General features: G+C 34.9%; 1 protein-coding gene across 4 annotated transcripts in view; it reads left to right on the plus strand.

Moving 5' to 3' along the window:
* The window catches only part of SOX6 (SRY-box transcription factor 6), a 687,546-nt gene that overhangs the window by 214,519 nt on the left and 453,476 nt on the right, over positions 1–19,551 (plus strand). For 2 of the 4 annotated variants that reach the window (XM_049617879.1, XM_049617897.1), the window contains one exon: positions 2,822–2,903. The exons of the other annotated variants lie outside the window; for them this stretch is intronic. The gene's annotated coding sequence lies outside the window, so the exon portion shown is untranslated. The remainder of the gene's footprint in view (positions 1–2,821; positions 2,904–19,551) is intronic. 4 annotated transcript variants of the gene reach the window in all.

Consider the following 19,551-nt stretch of genomic DNA (forward strand, 5'->3'; position numbering starts at 1 on the left):
ATTAAGCAGGTTGAGGATGTCCTGCAGTTCATGGATTCTGTTCACATTTTTTCATTTTTTTTTCACTCTCTATTTCATTTTGGTTTTTTTTTTGTTAAGTCTTCAAGTCCACTTGTCTTTGTCATGCGGTGCCTAATTTGTTTTTTAATTCCACCTGGTGTATTTTTCATCTCAGACATTGTATTTTTTATCTCTAGAAGTTCAATTTGAGTCTTTGTTGTATATTCAGAATCTCTACTTAATAAGTTTAGTCCTTTAGTTCTATGAATAAATAGAATATAAATATAATAACTGTTGCAATATCCTTGTGTACTCATTTTATCATCTTTGCCAACTGGCTCAGTTTCAAATGATCAAATGATCAATTTTTCTCCTCATTATGGGTTGTATTTTCCTTCTTCTGTATATGCCTAGTAATTTTTTATTGGATGGCAGAATTTTACCTTGGTGAGTTCTGAATATTTCTGATTTCCTACAAATATTTTTGGACTTATTTTCTGGTATACAGTTAAGATACTCGGAAATAGTTTGATCTTTTCAGTGCTTGCTTTTAAGCGCTCTCAGTTGGAACTAGTACAGCCTTTAGGATTAATTTTCTTCCCTACTGAGGTATTACTGTTTTGAGTACTTTGACAAATTTCCCTTGTGTTACGAAGTTTTATACTTTTGATGATGGAAAAATGAACCATTTCTGGCCTTATGTGAGCACTGGGGATTGTTCTGTCTGCTGTTTCTAGATGTATCTTCCCCAACCTTGGTTAGCTTCCTCACATACATGAACTGATCAGTATTGGCTAAATTCTTGTGAGAATCTGCAAATTTCTGTAAGTCTATGTGTAGGTCTCTCTCCTTTGCTACTCTGCTCTATGAACTATAGTCACCTGTCCTTCCTAGACTCCCAGCTGCATCTTCTTAACTCACTGAGACCATTAAACTCTGCCTTTGTGCACTGTGGTGGATAATTTCTTTCTCCATGCAATAAGCTGGGACAACTGCAGGGATGGCCTCATTTTTATTCCCGTCAGGAATCACTGTTCTTCATTGCTTGATGCCCAGTGTCTGAAAACTGTTGTTTTCTAATATTTTTGTCTATTTTTTCCCCCTAGTTGTTTAAGTCACAAGGTTAAAGAAGTCTCTATTAGTCCATCTTGGTCAGGAGCAGAATTCTCCATATATATGTAAAAAAATTACATAATATATATTGAGCTGAAGTATATTAAGAGTGCTTCACATAGAGAAAATATTAAATAATAGATGGGTACTATTGCTATTTCTCTGCCTTCATCCTGTTAACCAAAGAAGCTTTATTGTATATGCCACCTTCTATATGACATCTTTACAGACTAGTACCACCCAGATGATTTATTACTTGTATTTTTAATTTTTTAATGTCTATTTTTTGTTTATTTATTTATTTATTTATTTCTGAATTCCTTTAAATTTATTTTTGAGAGAGAGAGAGAGAGAGAGAGAGAGAGCGAGCGCCAGAGCAGGAGAGAGGCAGAGAGAGAGAGGGAGACACAGAATCCTAAGCAGCCTCTAGGCTCTGAGCTGTTAGTACAGAGCCCATCACGGGCTCCAACTCACAAACTTGAGATCATGACCTGAGCTAAAGTTGGATGCTTAACTGACTGAGCCACCCAGGTGCCCCAATGTTTATTTTTGAGAGAGAGAGAGCGAGCATGAGCAGGGGAGGGACAGAGAGAGAAGGAATCTGAACTGAAGCAGGCTCCAGGCTCCAAGCTGTCAGCACAGAGCTTGATGCGGGGCTAGAACCCACAAACTAGGAGATCATGACCTAAGCCAAAGTCGGATACTTAACCGACTGAGCCACCCAGGCACTTCTACTTTTAATTTTTTTATACCCACATCACTTTTTTTACATTTATTATGACACAACTCGATGTTATATATTTTGGTTTACTTGTATTTTCTTGTGGTAGATTGTAAGTTCTCAGACAAAAAATATCTATCTTGTTTATATATCCTTAGTTTCTAGTGGATAGTAAATGCTTAGATATTTGTTGCCTAAATGAATAATCAGGAATGTCTTATACCTTTTGTGAAATATTCAAGAGTAGAATTTTTGATTGGGAAGGAAAGGGAGGTGGTTTAGAAGTATGAGAACATTTGAGCAGAATGAAAGCAGAGAAGGGTAAGATTTTGGAGATCCAGAGAGCAGCATTAGAGCAAAAGGTGATTTGTTGAAGTTGGTAGTATATAATGATAATGCCAAGGCTACTACTACTGCCACTTCTGGTAGTAGTAGTAGTAGTAGTAAATTTCCTATGAATGTGATAGAGATAGAGGAGTATAGAATGGAGAATGGGAGAGACATATGTAGTGTCAGTGAAACCATTTTATGATTACATTGCTGTAATTCAGATGATAACATTGGTGACATAAATATATATTGTGCGAACCAGTGTAACTTGAACTGAGGCTTTTCAACAAACTGATGATAACACAACACACTTTTGGGAGTAGGTAAAGCTTGGAGGGAAATGGTAGGAATGGGTTAACTGAGAAGAAGCAGATAGGGATTCAAGATAGTGGAGAATAGCATAAACACAAATAGTATAAGCCATAAATAAGTGTAATATAGTTGAAAGAATAAATGGACCTTGGAGTTGGGTTCACAGGGCTTTACTCTCATCACCACTTGGTGTGACTCTGGACAAATACCTTCGCCTGTTTGAAATGCAATCCCCTCATCTATAAAATGGGTGTGGTTGTTGGGAAGATTATATGATGCATAGAGAACATTTATTTTATATCTGGCAGATAGTGGGTCCAATAACAATTAGTTTCTTCTTTTTAGACATTCTATATCTTCTGATGAGGAAAGAAAAATGCTTCAAGAAGGACTTTGTGACCCCTCATCACTTTGTATAAGAGCCCAGGTATAATATATATAATTTATGAGTATAACTAATGTTCCAATTTATTTCCTATTTCCGTGGCAAATGAAGATTGCATTGCATTTTTGTGGTCCAATATCAAGGCTTAGGTAACTTGAACACTCAGTTTCTTTACATCTTGTACTTTTAACTTGTATTTAAAATTATTGGGATTATTGGCTAAACTTTACATACAAATTAAACCACTTTACTACCACAATTCAATATTTTTCAAAAATGCTTCTATTTATAAGGGACACATGTATTGAATAAAGGATTGGAAAAATGAGTATCAGAAACCCTAAAATTTCCCAAATCTTAAACCCATTTGCATTTATTTATTTATTTATGTATGTATGTATTTATTTATTTATTTTTGAGGTATAATTGATGTATAGCATTATATAAGTTTCAGGTGTAAGTGTTTTATTTTATGAATACAATCAGTTTTGATTTCAATTTTCCATTGTGGAAGTGATATAAGGCACAGAGTAAAATTTAGAAACCTGTGACTTTAAAAAATAATCATACTTTAAATCTCCAATCACCTTATAAAAGACCACTGTTAGTGTGTACTTACAAAATATTTTGGATACATGGGGATTTAAAAGTAATTTAGCATAATCAATCTAGAAAACAGAGAAATCTTTTAATTTCTTCACTGAAGGAAAAATTCAGGACTCTTCCAGTTAACTAAATTCTAAAGAATTTGTACAGTTAATAGAATAAAAAATGATAAACCGTAATAGTTTGGAAGCTAGTTTTTAGCACTGTTTTTGGCTCTTGAATACTTTAACATAGACAACTTGTATGTGTAGTACTTAATGCTCCTGATCCTGCCAAATGAAGAAACACCTCTTGTCAACTGCTGGGTGGTGAGTTAATGGGGATCTAGTGTGGGGTGGCACCTGGCTTCATCTTCTCCATCCATTATAGGTTGTTCTTTGCATTTATAAACCTTCCACTGGCCTTGATGATAGTTTGCTTGGTTTAGTTAACTTATTTTTAGTTTAACACATGTTGTCTCTAGAATGCTTGTAAACCTGTTGAGAGGCTAAGTTTTGATGAATCCCACAAAACTCCTCTATAAGGCATGAACTGAAACTGAGGAGTTGACAACATTAATAATTCAGTATTTGGCAGTGTTGTGGGTATTAATGCATTTATAGTTCACCTTGACAAAGCCTGGCCTGATCAGATTCAAAAATGAGTTTAGTCATCTCATTTTAGTTTCTGATGAGTATTTTTTGTTTTTTTCCAACCTGTACATATGTTAGAGAAAATATTAATCTCCCCTTAGAAACACAAGGTTCATAGCCTACATGACTATGTGTTGTGGAATAAAAAATGTGTTATAATAAATTGCCATTTTGATCTAATGAAAATAATGTTAGGAATTTTTATGTTCCATTATTGCTGATTTGGGATATTTTAAATTGCCCATTTATTCAAAATTTCAAGGTGAAGTACCTGTTTTGGTATTTCAAATAAACATTTAACTCCTAACTTTATTTATTTATTTATTTATTTATTTATTTATTTATTTATTTATTTTAATGTTTATTTATTTTGAGAGAGAGAACATGAGCAGGGGAGGGGCAGAAAGAGAGAGGGAGAGGGGGAATCCCAAGCAGGCTCTGCACCATCAGTGCAGAGCCTGATAAGGGGCTCTATCCCATGAACCGTGAGATCATGACCTGAGCCAAAACCAACTTGATCCACCCAGGCGCCGCACTCCTAACTTTAAATAACCAGTAAATTTATATACTCTATGCAGGCAAACTAGATAAAGCATTTATCAGAAAAATTAAAACATGCTAATAATACTAAGTACATGAAATAGCTAAATGTATTCAGTATTTAGGACTTAAAGTTATTTCACAAAAATTACTTTCATGGAGAAAAATGTATCTTTTTGTATTAAAATACCATAGGAATGACACAATTTCTATTAAATTATTAATAACTCCAGGATACACCTCATAATTTGTGTGGCCTAGAAATAATATGGCAATGGCTAGAGTGGAAAAATCCTGCTCCTTAAAATTTGGTGGCTTGTTGAACTGCCTGAAGAATCCATGTCCTTCTGCCACATACCAAATACGTCTTATGAGTGCAAAGGAATTAGTTTTAGATCTCTAACTTAGGCTCTTTGGGGCTGATATAACCACTTTGTTGTTATATTTCCTCTTTTTTAAAAATATTTTTTAATGTTTTATTTTATATTTGAGAGACAAAGAGAGAGAGAGAGAGAGAGAGAGAGCATGAGCAGGGGAGGGGCATAGAGAGGGAGACACAGAATCAGAAGCAGACTCCAGGCTCTGAGCTGTCAGCACAGAGCCTGATGCGGGGCTCGAACTCACGAGCAGTGAGATCATGACCTGAGCCGAAGTCCGATGCTCAACCGACTGAGCCACCCAGGTGCCCCTATATTTCCTCTTTTAAATGATATAAATGAGAAATTTAAATTTCCACATAAAGAAAACGTATATTATTTGGTCCTTGAAATATTTGTGCCCATATTTTTACCTAAGAATCATTATTATTATATTCAAGTTGAATTACAAGGATGAAATCTTATAAATTTGAAATAACCTTTTGTGGTGATAAGATGTTGTTTACATTACTCGGTGAAAGATAGTGATTTAATCAAACTAAAGGAAATAAGTCAAATGGAGATGATTTTGTTTTGACTGCTTAAAAAGCTGATTTTAACTTTTAATAAATTTCAGTGTAATCAGAGACTTATGTATCAATATTGTATTTTCACTAACATAAATCTTCAAATGGGAAATTATGTCCACATGATAAATATGTAGGGTTAATGATGTTAATTTGCCACCTGTGTCATGGAACAACTCCTTTGATCCTTATATAAAAATTTCCATAGTTTTCTTCATAAGTCTTTAGAGTCTAAAAATAATCTGAATTAAAAAGAAAAAAAATTAACACTATAAAAAGCTCACTCTTGCCAAAGAATGAATCATGCATAAGATCTGAAAATAAGTAGAAAAAAATTAGAGGTATATTTTAGATAGCAGAATGGATCCATTCAAAGAATTTGTAGGAGTGTCTTTATTATGCTATGGTAATAATAAATGGTATTGTGCTACAAGCTTCATAATAAAAACGGAATAGATTTTCAACCATAAGCTAGTTTAGTAACTTAAGCTCAATTTCTCTCCACTTCTGTATCCCTTGCAAAGGAGAATGTACTACATCTCTGTGAACAACCTGAATTTCTCTTGCCTTGGAAAATCATAAAGTCCAACTTGGCTTTTGACACAGTCTAAGCTACTTGGATTTGGTAAAACTGATCTTAAAAGAGAAAAATTGGAGACTCAGCAAACCCCAGCATATATTTTGACACACTCTTGGAGCTGATAAGAGTCGTCATAAATTTAAACATTACCTTTCCTAGCACAGAAACTTCACTAATAAATGGCTTTGAATATTTTATGAATGATTGAGAATCCTGTTTGCTAATAAGTCCGCTGGAAGCTGTGACTTATTTGGGATGGTTTTACTTTTGGAGGAAAGAGTGTTGAAGACAAGGTACTGATGAGGTGTCGTATAATTTTACAAGTTGCATAACTGCTTTTAACTATGAAACTATCTCTGATTAAAATAACAATTGAGCTTGTAATTTTTTCTGAACAGCTGCTGCTACAGGGGGTCATTACCTTGGAGAGCTCAAAAATAATCGTACTCCTGGTACATGAGTTATGTAGTCTTGTGTTTTACAGCAAAGCACAAAGTTTAAAGCCTATAGAAGAATGTTATTTGAAAGCTGTCAAACCATGTTAAAAAAGACTGCATCGTCAAAAGGCCCTGGTGGCCACGATTCTGCATGTAGCCTTGTCTTATTCATTATAAAATGCATGTTTATAAAGTTCCACAGAGCATCCAATTCCCAATTCACTTATATCAGCAAGACTTAACTTGCTCATTAATCTAAATTCTTTTGCAACTTTAATCTACATGTTTAATTAATCATAAAATGAGGCGGTAAGTAATTTCAGCAATGTGTGGCTTGTTATCAGATGCATTTAATCACTCTTCTGTGAGCTCATTTGGAAACACCTGAAGATGTCGAGTGCAGTTTGAATAAGCATAAATTATTCTTTGTCAGTGTACTTCACTCAACTAATAAGACATTAATTTAAAAGGCACTGTTTGTCATTTTTAGATCTTTACCAATATTTTTAGCTTAGCAATATAACTCTAATTGTATATATGATTCACAACTAGTGCCCGCCATAGGAAAGGGTAAGAGTTTAATTCATTTTTCTTATTTACATGTAATTATGTCATGTAATCTTAGTTTTTAATGAGGATTAACCATCTTGTAAGTATTCATACGCTTTTGGAATAAGGTACTAATGAATTACAGTTGGAAAAATTATTTGTTGGTACAAAGGCTTATGATTCCTTGTTTCTTGCGTAGGTTAGGTCTGAAAGGACTTGAGGTTTGGGAAATGGCATTCATTTGAGGATAGAGGTTATATCATGCAGATGTTAACCTTACAAAATCCGAGTAAAATAGCTACATTCAGCTATCTCAAATAATAAAGTGTAGTCCTTGTTTAGGACTAGATAGCCTAAAATAATGAAAGTCCATTCCATTTTTTCCCTCAGTTTCTTAACAGTATTTCACAGTTGATGATAGCATTTTAAAAAAGGGCAAAAACCAAGAACAACTGTAATAACAAAAACCCACTCATAGCTTGAGAGCAAAAAAAAATTCATGAGAGCTGAGTGGGTTATATATCTCGATGTCAGGAGTATAGGAATAAAAATTGCATTTTATAGGATGTCATCACCTGTCCTGCTTCTGCTATGAGAGTAGTGACATACGGTAAGAATAATTATCTCAGTGGAAACAAATTTATTTACCTGCCGTGGAGCATCCCTGTTCATCTTACTCATGAACTCATCTCACTCATACACTGTCTATGGATTGTCAGTGGTAAGCCAGAGGGGATGATTCCTGAAAAGGGAATATTGGTTTGGGCTGAAATATAGCCATATTCTCCATTTTTATTTGATGTGCACATCTCCTGGGCTTCTTCCCTTTCTTTAGGGATCCTTTACACTGAGCTAACAGTTATTTATATGTCCATTTCTTGCCCTATGCCTCATGACTATGTAAAAGTTTTTTCTTTCTGTTTTCCTTTCTAAGGGAAAACAAAATCCCAGGAAAACTCGTTTGTATGGTTCAAGTAATATAGGCCATAGCAGCACATCACAGTGAAATGCCATTTACCCTTCACTTAAAGCAGTATAAATTGTTTTCTTAGAACCACTGGTGAAAACCTCAAACCCCAAGGCCTTTTTTAGAAGAATTTTTGAAAAACAACATTTCATTTGAACTTATCTTTCTTGACAAGAACACTTTTTAAAATTTTTGAATAATCTTAATGGATAGACACATACAGTCTAATATGAAGGCTTAGGGGCGCCTGGGTGGCTCAGTCGGTTAAGCGGCCGACTTCGGCTCAGGTCATGATCTCGCGGTCCGTGAGTTCGAGCCCCGCGTCGGGCTCTGTGCTGACAGCTCAGAGCCTGGAGCCTGTTTCAGATTCTGTGTCTCCCTCGCTCTGACCCTCCCCTGTTCATGCTCTGTCTCTCTCTGTCTCAAAAATAAATAAACGTTAAAAAAAAATTAAAAAAAATAATATGAAGGCTTACTGTCAGTTTTTCTTAACAAGAAACCTCAAACTTCCCTAAATCCCTTTCCCCTGGCAAAAACTTGAGATAATTTTTCAAATGGATTTATTTTCTAGCTTGGTGTTTTGGATGTAAAGAAAGGACAGTGTTCCCTTTTTCTGGCCACAACTGATGTATGAGAGGCCTGCTACATTTCCTGTCAGGTCCTTTCACAGAAAGACAATGATTATTTTATAAAGTGCTATATATTAACTGTAGCTATTTGTCTATATGATGTGCTTCAAAAGGAAAATGATAAATTCAGTTCCATGCAGCTTTTATACCCTCAGGTTTTTGAATATGTGCTTATATACAACTTTACCCCAAATGCATACACACTGACACTTTTTCCCAGTTATAGACAGGGACATACCACTTTTAACCATGCTTCTTCAGTGGAGACTTCATAGTTGGCTAGAATGCATAACACCCAGAATAATGAACTACTCCAGTGGGTGCAGTGGGATGAGCAGGCCTTCTATCCCCAGCTGCACTGACAGAGATAGCAGGGCTCTGATTTTAATGCTAACTTCTGTGGCTGAAGGACAGTCTGCTGGTAATAGAAGGGATTACTGATGGTTGGAGAGGGGTGCGAAAGAATGAGTAAGGAGTGTGTGCAGTGTGGTGTCCACTAGCACATATGCTCTGGGGGGAAGTTTGGAAGTCCTGCATGGACATCAGAGTCTCTAGCTGCTGTGGGACTTCATGCTCAACAGATGAATGAGAAAGCCACCGTGTAGTTGGTTACAGGCAACATTTCTGACCTCGTACTACAAGTCTCATGTTAAAAATGGGAGAAAGGTGATATATTCAGGTATGCTTTGTGTTACTTCAGGATAAGGCCTAGTATCTTTCTCTCCCTGACCCCAACTTGCCAACAAAGAGTAAGTGAATTATTTTGTAATTTTACTGAAAACTCCATCTATTATTTCCTACAAACACTTTGAATTATGCCCATCCATTTTTTTCCTTTGAATCCACGTTTTGTGAACATTGTTTGCCTTTCTATAGCAAGCTAGTTTTTTTTTTTTAACATTATTTGAAATTGTCTTCTATTAGAGGATCATTTAGGTATCATATCAGTGTAACACATACGTTATATACATGTAATATATAATACATTTGGTGGCTTTATGAGTAGTTCTTATACTACATGTTCAAAGCTCTACCCAGATGACATTTTTATGGATCCATGTAGCCTTGCTCACATAAGAAAACAAGGTATTAGGTTGCTTATTTAGTTATTTCTAAAACAGATGGTTGTATATTTAGTTATTTCTCTAGAATTTGCACGAGAATGGGTTGACTTATAGTTATGTTAACTTTCCTAGTGCCCTCAACTTAGAAACTTTGTATATATTTTTTAGGAAACATCTGAATATGCAGGAGAATATAATAATATGGTAATTTTAGAAACTATATTTTCTCTATGACCCATAATACATAGTATTGGCATAGTCATCATTCTTATTGGCATCGTATTAATGTGTTATAGCTACTAATAATCATTTGTTCATACATACTTCCAAGTACTATGTTTGAAAAATCCCAGGCTTCACTAATAGTAAATGAGGAAGTAATTTATAATTTTCACATTGAATTCTTGTTTTTAAAAATTTTTTAAATATTTATTCATCTTTGAGAGAGAGAGAGAGATAGAGTGTGAGTGGGTGAGGGGCAGAAAGAGAGAGAGGGAGACACAGAATCTGAAGCAGGCTCCAGGCTCCGAGCTGTCAGCATAGAGCCCTATGCGGAGCTCGAACCCATCAACCGCAAAATCATGACCTGAGCTGAAGTTGAATGCTCAACCAACTGAGCCACCCAGGCACCCCTCTTTTTTTTTTTTTAATTTGCTTCCCCTTTTGTAAAGCATACGAACTACTTAAAAATGGCTGATACTTAGTTGCCTGATTTTTAGTATTTATCTATATCACAAAAAGACATCTGTGAAATATTCATAGGGAAGTATTTGTAGGCAGTCTCCAACTTACTAATAGGTAAAGTTCTGAACCTTTATTGTTTGGACTTTGGAATGGATATTCTTACAGAAACCATGTCATAGGTGATGATTTGGTTCCCTGGGCAACCTACTGATGCCCATTTACCCCATTATGACTGAATTATAGTATTAACAGTACTATAGTAGCTAACTAGTGTCTGTTAAATGGTATTGCTATGAAATACCATTTTGAAATCATACCTTACTAACATTATTTTGATGAATTTCTGGTAGTAGGATTTGACTTTTCCTACTTTCACTCTACCAGTACATAGCAGTGAAAATAAAACACCCTTTGAAATGGAGTTTGGGGAGTGAGGCTGACTTCCTGATGTTTGTAGCTATTGAAAGAAAGTAACTGGGTATCCTGGCTGAAGTAGGAGGGAATTGGTAACCTTGGTGGCACTGGTATAGAGCTGTGTGTCTGTTTACAAACGAAGGACATCCCTTTGGAGGTTTATATATTTAGAAAGTGAAGAAGGAGCATTTTCTAATTTTACATTGATGAGTCAAAGGATGGAGAAGATCAATACTTGTGCTCATTCACCATGCATGTCTCACAGTCTATTTGAAGTATTTTCACTGTGTATCTTGTACTTACTTATTTCCACCCTCACAATTTTGGCTTCCAGTTTTTAAGTGGTAGCACTAGTGAGAGTACTTCAGTTTCTAGTAGGAGAATAGTTTGGGAACATATTATTGATTAGATCTTCTGTAAGGTGAGGTGATATAAGCATATAGATAGCAGTTGAGTTTGGTTCAAAGTCAAATGTTTCTAAATACATGACAATTCGCCCAAATGAAGACCAGATCTTTCCTGTTTAACTACCTTATATTCTTCATGTGTCAGAAGAAAGTCATATGAATCTGGCAAATGATATATATATATTTTTTGATTGCTAGAGGAGAAAGTAAGAAAAAAGGAGAGTAGTAGGGAGAAAATGGGAGAACTGATATTTAAATGACTCTAAAGATTTACGTTGTCAGTTTAGAGATAACATTTTGATGAGTTATAGGTAAAATAGAATTTGGTTTCCCCTACACGTGGCTCAAAGTGTAGGGGAAAATTGCTTGGCAATACAAACCATGTATTTTTCTTTACCTGGGGAGTTTGGGTAAAAGAAAAAAAAACATTTGGCAAAGTGAAAACTCAGCTGACTTCATGCCTACCAAGTGAAAAATCTGATCTTTTATCATCTAAGCACATAGTTGGGTAACTCACAAACAGAAATACCCAGGGTATAGGTTGCAGTGGCAAGAAGCCAACAGTGAAATCAAACTCATAAGCACCCTATAGAAAACCCCTCAAATTACTGGTAGTGCTGTTGCCAGCTGTACTGCCAGGGAACAAGAGCTGTACAGATTTCTGTGGAATGACTGGGTTACTTAACACAGCTTGATTGGCTCTGTTCCTACTCCTGTTCTCTTTGGTTGACAGCTGACCACCATACTGGTTTGGTCTGAAATAAGATTGAAGTGAACACAACCACTTATATGCACCTGCCTGTTGTACACCACTGTCCTGCCTGCCACCCCAAACCCCATACATACTCTTACATAACTTGCAAAAGGAGAGTTATGTATATAACAGTTTCTTTGAGTAAAGCACACTGAAAGTGGGTGACACTTTCCAGTCCTTTTATCCCACAAATCCATCAGATTTTTCAAAGGAGAGTTATTTTCTTGGTCTTTTATTTGTAAGTGCCTGAACTTATTGAATGTGAAAAGAATGACTTCTTAAATCGTTCTAATTCTGTTAACTTTTCTTCATTTTAAATCACTGCTTCCTTCATGATCCTAGAGCTAGAAGCCATCTAGTCTCCGTCTTGCCCTTGGATAAACTCTGAAAGGTAGTTGCTTCTGTCTTACAGAATTTCAAAAAAGAAGATATCAAAAGATATCCCAAAGGGCACTACATGACTTCAGTTGCTACATTCCAAATTAGAGAAAACTTTGAATGAGCAAGGTGGTTGGATCTTTCCCTGTGACATGAAACTCATGGATTCATTTGTTCTAGTTCCCATTAAGTTTAGAGGCTTTTGAACTTCTTTTAAATGATTCAGAGTAAGAAATAAATTTTTATTTAATTTTATTTTTTTAATGTTCATTTATTTTTGAGAGAGAGAGAGAGAGAGAGAGAGAGAGAGACAGTGAGTGAGAGGGCACGAGCCGGGGAGGAGCAGACAGAGAAAGGGGAACGGAGGATCCAAAGAGGGCTCCGTGCTGACAGCAGGGAGTCTGATGTGAGGCTTGAAATCACGAACTGTGAGATCATGACCTGAGCCAAAGTCATATGCTTAACTGACTGAGCCACCCAGGTCCCCATAAATTTTTATTTTGGCCATGTAATATAATATAACTGAAATAAAGTTTTCATGAACAATACTTACCCTTAATATGTGCAATGTGTTCTATTTTCTCTTTCTTTCTCCTTGCCCCCTCTTCTTTTGTTTCCTCTCTCTTCCCTTCCATTCTCTCTTCTTTTTAATAAGAAAATGACAGTTGGAACTCAGAAAATTGATTTTATTCATCAACCCACAGTTTGAAAAGTGTTGCATTAAATAAGCAAGCTTTTTTTTTTTAAAGATTTGATCTTCATATTCTTTGATATACCATTGTTTTTAAAGAACTAAGTACCCTCCAAAGGACACTAATTTTATTAGGAAGATAAATTTTATATCTCAATAGTGGCATATGATCTATTAATAACACCATGTTTTAAGAATTAGTTGTGCCAAATTTTGTGTTAAATGCTTTCTGTTTATTTGTCATGAGAATTTTCTCATTTAAGCTTCATAACTACCCTATGATATAGAAACTATTCTTATACTCATTTTTATAATTGATCAAATTGAGGATCAGAGTAGTATAATCAACTTTTCCAAGAGTAACACAATAAATGATAAATTTACAAATTGAAGATTGTTTGACTCAATGACCATGCTCTTTCTCTTAACTCTAATTAAACTTCTTAATTTTGGCTTCAAAAAATTGTAGAGTCTATATCATAAAGGAAAGAAAAACAGACTTATGATGATGAATGCCACATATTTTTAATGATGTAAATTGAAAGTTTTTCATAAAATAATTTCATTCTCTAAAGAAAAATAGAAAAAGAAAAGAAGAAAGAAAACCCTCTCTAGAGCCATGGATAGAAAAACTTGCTGCTTTATTTAGCTCTTGTATAATTAAGTCTTGTAAAATTTTTCTTTTTAAGGAAAGAAGAAATAGATATACATGGATTACATCTTATGCTACAGGCCAGGATATTTTAGTGAGTCAGAGGAACTCAAACATGAATGAAGAGTGGAATTTTCCTTTCGTTTTCTGTAATAACTATATTTGTTGAAGAGAAAAACGGAGGAAAAAATGACTATCATGCCTGGTTTTGAAGAAAACTTGTTTATATGTGTAATACATTGGAGAAATTGTTTGGGATCACTTGGAGTATGCAGAAATGTGACCACTAAAATTCTTAAGTAAGGTGTGGAGCTATCGGCTCCATGAAACTAATTAGGTCAAAGAAAAGTGATTATTTGTGAAGGTAATTCACTTACCTCATTTTTCCCATCTTTTTCTGGAAAAGAGGAAATATTTTAGAAAGAAAATAATAATGGATACAGTTGGTTTTTATGACCTCTTTTATTTCTGTCCCCAACCTCTGTCACATTCTTAAGTTTAATACACAATAACTTCTCTCTTTTCCCCTTTCTGTATCTTTCCTCTCCTCTTTTATGACTTTTCTTTCCTGTCCTTCCCCCCCCTCCTCCCCTCTATCTTCTCATCCTCTCTGCCTCTTCTTTCATTTTGCATTTTTATGTGCAATCCTTGTAATCTATATTTTAACCTTCATTCTCTTGTTAGAAAGATAATTCTCTTATCTTCTAAGTAAGGCAGAAATGGACATTGTGTTTATTAAAATGGTGATATAGAAAGATAACATCCTTTCTTAATTATTCTTTCTTTCTTTCTTTCTTTCTTTCTTTCTTTCTTTCTTTCTTAGAAAGAGAGAGAGAGCTCACGTGGGAGAGAGGGGCAGAGGGAGAGGGAGAGAGGGAATCTTAGCAGGCTCCATGCCTAACGCAGAGCCCCAGCACGGGGCTGTATCTCACGACCATGAGATCATGACTTGAACCTAAATTAAGAGTCAGTCCCTTAACTGACTGAACCACCTAGGGCCCCTATCCTTTTTGTCTTCTTGCATTCTGTTCTTTCTCCCATAAAGCAAACACATATTTTAAAAAGAAATCTATTGTCCAATTCTGGAAAATGTTGAAATATTGCCTTCTACTTTGTATCTTCTTCGGATGTGTCTATGGTCTTTGTATGGCCATTTAGGAGAAAAACCAAAGATTCCACACTAGAAATTAGCACTAACTCAGATACTTCTGCTACACTAACTATAAATGAGCCTTTGTAAATGCATTTTTTTATACAAGGTGATGGACTTGTGCAGTATGTAATTGCTATGTGATGCTATCTAGTGGAGAATTTAAAAGGAGGCAGGAGTGCTAGATCTATAAACCTCACAGAACTCAAGGTCAGGATTCTAAAACCAGCCTCTTCAAGGGTACTCAGACAAAGTGGAATAAGATGAAGTTGAATAAGTAAAGATACTACAAGGGTGCCTGGATGGCTCAATCGGTTAAGTGTCTGACTCTTGATTTCAGCTCAGGTCATGATCTCAACGGTTCCTGGGATCGGACACTGCATCGGACTCTGCACTGACAGTGTGGAGCCTGCTTCGGATATTCTTTCTCCCTATCTCTTTGCTTCTACCCCACTTGAACACCCTCTCTCTCTCAAAATAAAGAAATTAACACTTAAAAAAAAAAGATACTACAAAAACGTGCTTTGAAGTCCAGAGGAAGGTAAGAAAGGAGTACTTTCCGTGATGGTAGAGTGTAATAAGTACATGATCAATAATAGGTACATGACAGAGATATGTTGATGAAACTGTAAAATATTGCTGTGGGTAGACAGATTTGGTTTATGAATAAGCATGTAAAAACACTCACATGCATGGCTGCAATTATGTTGGGAAAATACACAAATATTCAAAACATAGGGCATTTTTTTTAGTGTGTTGGTAGAGTGAGATAAGAAAGAAAGTGTATCTATATTTCAATAAGATGGGAGGTAAAGGAGAGCAGTAATTCACTGTAAGTTGGGAAAGAATCTGTAGAGTTGGTGGATTATATAAGTTACAGTTTCCCTGGTTTATTGAGTATAAAATAATAGATCTAATATTACTCTGGTGTTATCTTATTTTTCTATTTTAATGTGAATCTTTAAGTAGAATCCAAGCTTATACATTTTTAGATACAGATTCTATTCTTGATTCAAGATTCTTCTGCATCTTAGGATCATGTACTGCTCTCAAGATGAAACCTCCCCATACCACCATTGGTTCTAGTATCTCTTAAAGGTAACCAAAATAATTGAATTTTTATGATGGGGCAAACACAGCAAATATTATTAATTGATTCTTATGTGGAAGTTAACTTTGTTTTGTTCTACACTTTGGGCTTTAAATCTAACCTTGGCCAGCCTCCTTGGTCACAAAGAGGAATTGGCTGAGAGAAAGTAGACACATTACCAGCAATCTATAATCTACTTAGGAAACCTAATCCCTACTCTTTATCACTCTTGATTTCAATGTTTGTCCATTCAACAATTTATAACAAAAACAGATACCTCACTTTTCTCTCTCTTTAGTCTTTTATTTAGCAATCCATTAAATATCTGCAGAATGGAGGCTGGTTTTGCACACAATGTCAGAATGATTCCATAATGACAACCTGCTTTAGGATGTGTTCTTTGGGTCCTATGTGTTTTGGGGTAAGGAGGAGCAAAGAGAATTACCATTTATTGAACACCTACATGTGTTACCTCATTTAATTTGTACAAGAGCGCTGAAATGACAATTACATTTAGATAAAGAAGTTATTTGGAATCAGGAAACAACTTTATTAAAAGCAAAATTGTCACAGATTCTTATTTAAAAGACAGCACTTATAGAAAATGCCAACTTATCCTTGCCATTATAGTGCGTGGGAATGAGAAATAAATGAGATATAAAGATATGTGAGAAAATACGAATAACGAGACATAAATAATTACTATTTGCCTCACCTCCACAGTAAACTATTAGAAATAATGCATCTAAAAGAGGAAATAGCACTGTAATTAACTTTGACTTTATAACATGGTATCTTAGAAAAGACAATGATTCATACTTCTGCTCAAGTGAGAAAACACTTCTTGTTTTCATTTACTTTCATGTATATTGGCTAGATAGGGGAGCCTTGGTAGAACCACAAGCATAAACTATTTTTAACATGCTCATATAATTTGCCTCCCGGGAAAGGGATCTTTTGATCCAAAGGGGTTTTGATGACAAAAGATATCCTAAAATGACATTAATTTCAGTTTCTACTTCTTACTTTTTCATTCCAAGTTTCAGTAGATAACAGTGACAAATTTTTATTTTTATTTATTTATATTTTTAATTTATTTTTTTTTTTTATGTTTATTTTTGACAGAGAGAGAGAGACAGAGCATGAGAGGGGGAGGGGCAGAGAGAGAGGGAGACACAGAATCCGAAGCAGGCTCCAGCCTCCAAGCTGTCAGCACAGAGCCTGACTCGGGGCGAGAACTCACAGTCTGCGAGATTGTGACCTGAGCCGAAGTCGGACACTTAACCGACTGAGCCACCCAGGCGCCTCAATAATGACAAATTTTTAAATAAGATCTAAAAAAAAAAATAGGTTAGGTCAAATGTTTAAAAAATAGATAAGGTAAAAAGGTAGAGGAACTATCTTTATTTTTTATTTTAAAAATTTGTGGAGATTTTGTCAAGCACCTAATACCATGGTTGATTTATAGCAGATGCTTAATAAATATTATTAAAATGAAATGTGGAAATAAATACGTGCATATTCATTTATTTATTCTTTTTCTTTTAATTCAACGGATATTTACTGAGGGCTTAATATGTTCCAGATAGACATGTTTGAGACTTAAATGTGAATAGCATATTAGAGCCAGCCTTTAAGTATCTTAAAAATCTAATGGAGAGACAGGTAGAGAGAAAATATAACAACATATTAGCCTTAGGATTGAGATATGAATGAAATAAGATACATAGAATTTGAAATTTTCCAGAGAGAATTTTGGGGAAGGCTTCATTGAGTAGGTTAACATTAGATCTGCTTCTTAAAGGAGTTATAAGGAATTACTTAGAGAGGATGTGAAGATAGAGAGAATGTTCTAAATCCAGGGAATAGCACTTGTAAAAAGCACCTAGAGATTAAAAAGGCCTGGTATGTTTTGAGAATTGTAATAATTCAATATCATTGCCACATGTGGAGCAGAGGGGATGGGGAAAGGAATTAGGCTGAAGAAATACACTTGAGAGTTTTTGGTGGTGCAATTGATTATTTCCTGATATGAACCTGAAAAATGTTTAATTTCAACAAATTAATTTCAGTAAGATGTGGAATTTTCTAGGAAATTACCCATTTTATTAGAATCTCCATGATATACCTTTTTGTGCCTTTACTATAGCAAACAAGATATTAAGCTGTTATGTAAGAGACTAAAATGATGAAGTTGTGCAGAGAGTGACAACATAAGGAAGGAGTTTGAAATAATGTATTGAAAGAGTTGTTAGTCACTTTTCCTTAAAATGGTCCTTTTTGAGTTGCTTTTTGAACTTACTTATACTTTGTCAGCCAATAGATTTGCTAGACAACTTACAGGTCAGTCAAATGGTTCTAAATTCTAAGAAGTAAAGACACTGGGTGCTAACACAAATAACAGTTTATTTATGGTTAATAGCTTTTATTTCTATTTCTAAGAGAAAAAGTAGAATATACAAAATATGTGAATGCCTCTCATCTTGCTAGCTACAGACAAATGTTATCTGGGTATATAGCTTTGGTTTCCTCATTTCTGTGAACTCCGTACATACAATATATACTTTTAAGACTTTATTCCAGACGCAGGTTTCATTTTCACATAAAGAGAAGGTCAGGCTTTACAATGTTTGTTATTTTTCATTTATTTTTTTTTTCTTCCAGAGAAACACCTCAGAGGTTTCAGACTTCATTTTAAAGAAATTAGAGTTCCTTCAACTTTAAATTGCTTCAATAGGTCACTACCACATTATAGAGAGCATGATGTGCTTTACAAGTTGAAAAGTTTTCCACCAAGTAATAGCAGCAGTGAAAATTGTCAGAGAAACAACTAATTAATCTCTGCTCCTTTACAGCTGTTTAATGCAATGCATAACTAAAAGTCCTGTTAAATTAATTAATGATTTCAATTATGAACTTTTCTCCAAAATGTTATGATTCGTATCAGGCTGATAATGCAGTGACCTGGGAGTGTGAAATCTGTGTTATGAAGAGAGTCGCCAGTTAATTGATTCACAAATTATTTAAAGTTTGTTGCACCCAAGGGAGTGCTCAGTTTCACGACAGTCATTTCTTAAAGTGTACAAACTCCTTTTTCACCTTAAGAATGTCTTCAGTTATTAAGCATGATAAAATGCCAGCATGTTTCTGGGGCTGTGAGTAATCTTAACATTTATGATATAGAATCTGTAGGTTAATACATGGAGGTTAAATCTGTATTGGAAGGAGAAAAAAGTTAGCTAACTTACCAATGATTCTCTTTCACGGCAGATTTTTCATTGCTTTTATTTTACTAATTTCAGTTTTCTAAACATTACTCCTTAAAGTTTCTTTTCTTTTGCACTTGGTATAGAATGAGCATATTTCATGTTAAAAGACAATATAATTATGCATTCATGGGACATTTTTAATGAGTCATTAACATAGTATAACTTGTTTTGATAATTGGTGTTTGAAGCATTTGGATTGTTGGTAGGTCTAGAATGTAGGTCTAGGTCTAGGTCTAGCCTTAAAGTTGGGGAAG

This window comes from Panthera uncia, chromosome D1 (genome assembly GCF_023721935.1).
Source record: "Panthera uncia isolate 11264 chromosome D1, Puncia_PCG_1.0, whole genome shotgun sequence".
Classification (NCBI taxonomy): Eukaryota; Metazoa; Chordata; class Mammalia; order Carnivora; family Felidae; genus Panthera; species Panthera uncia.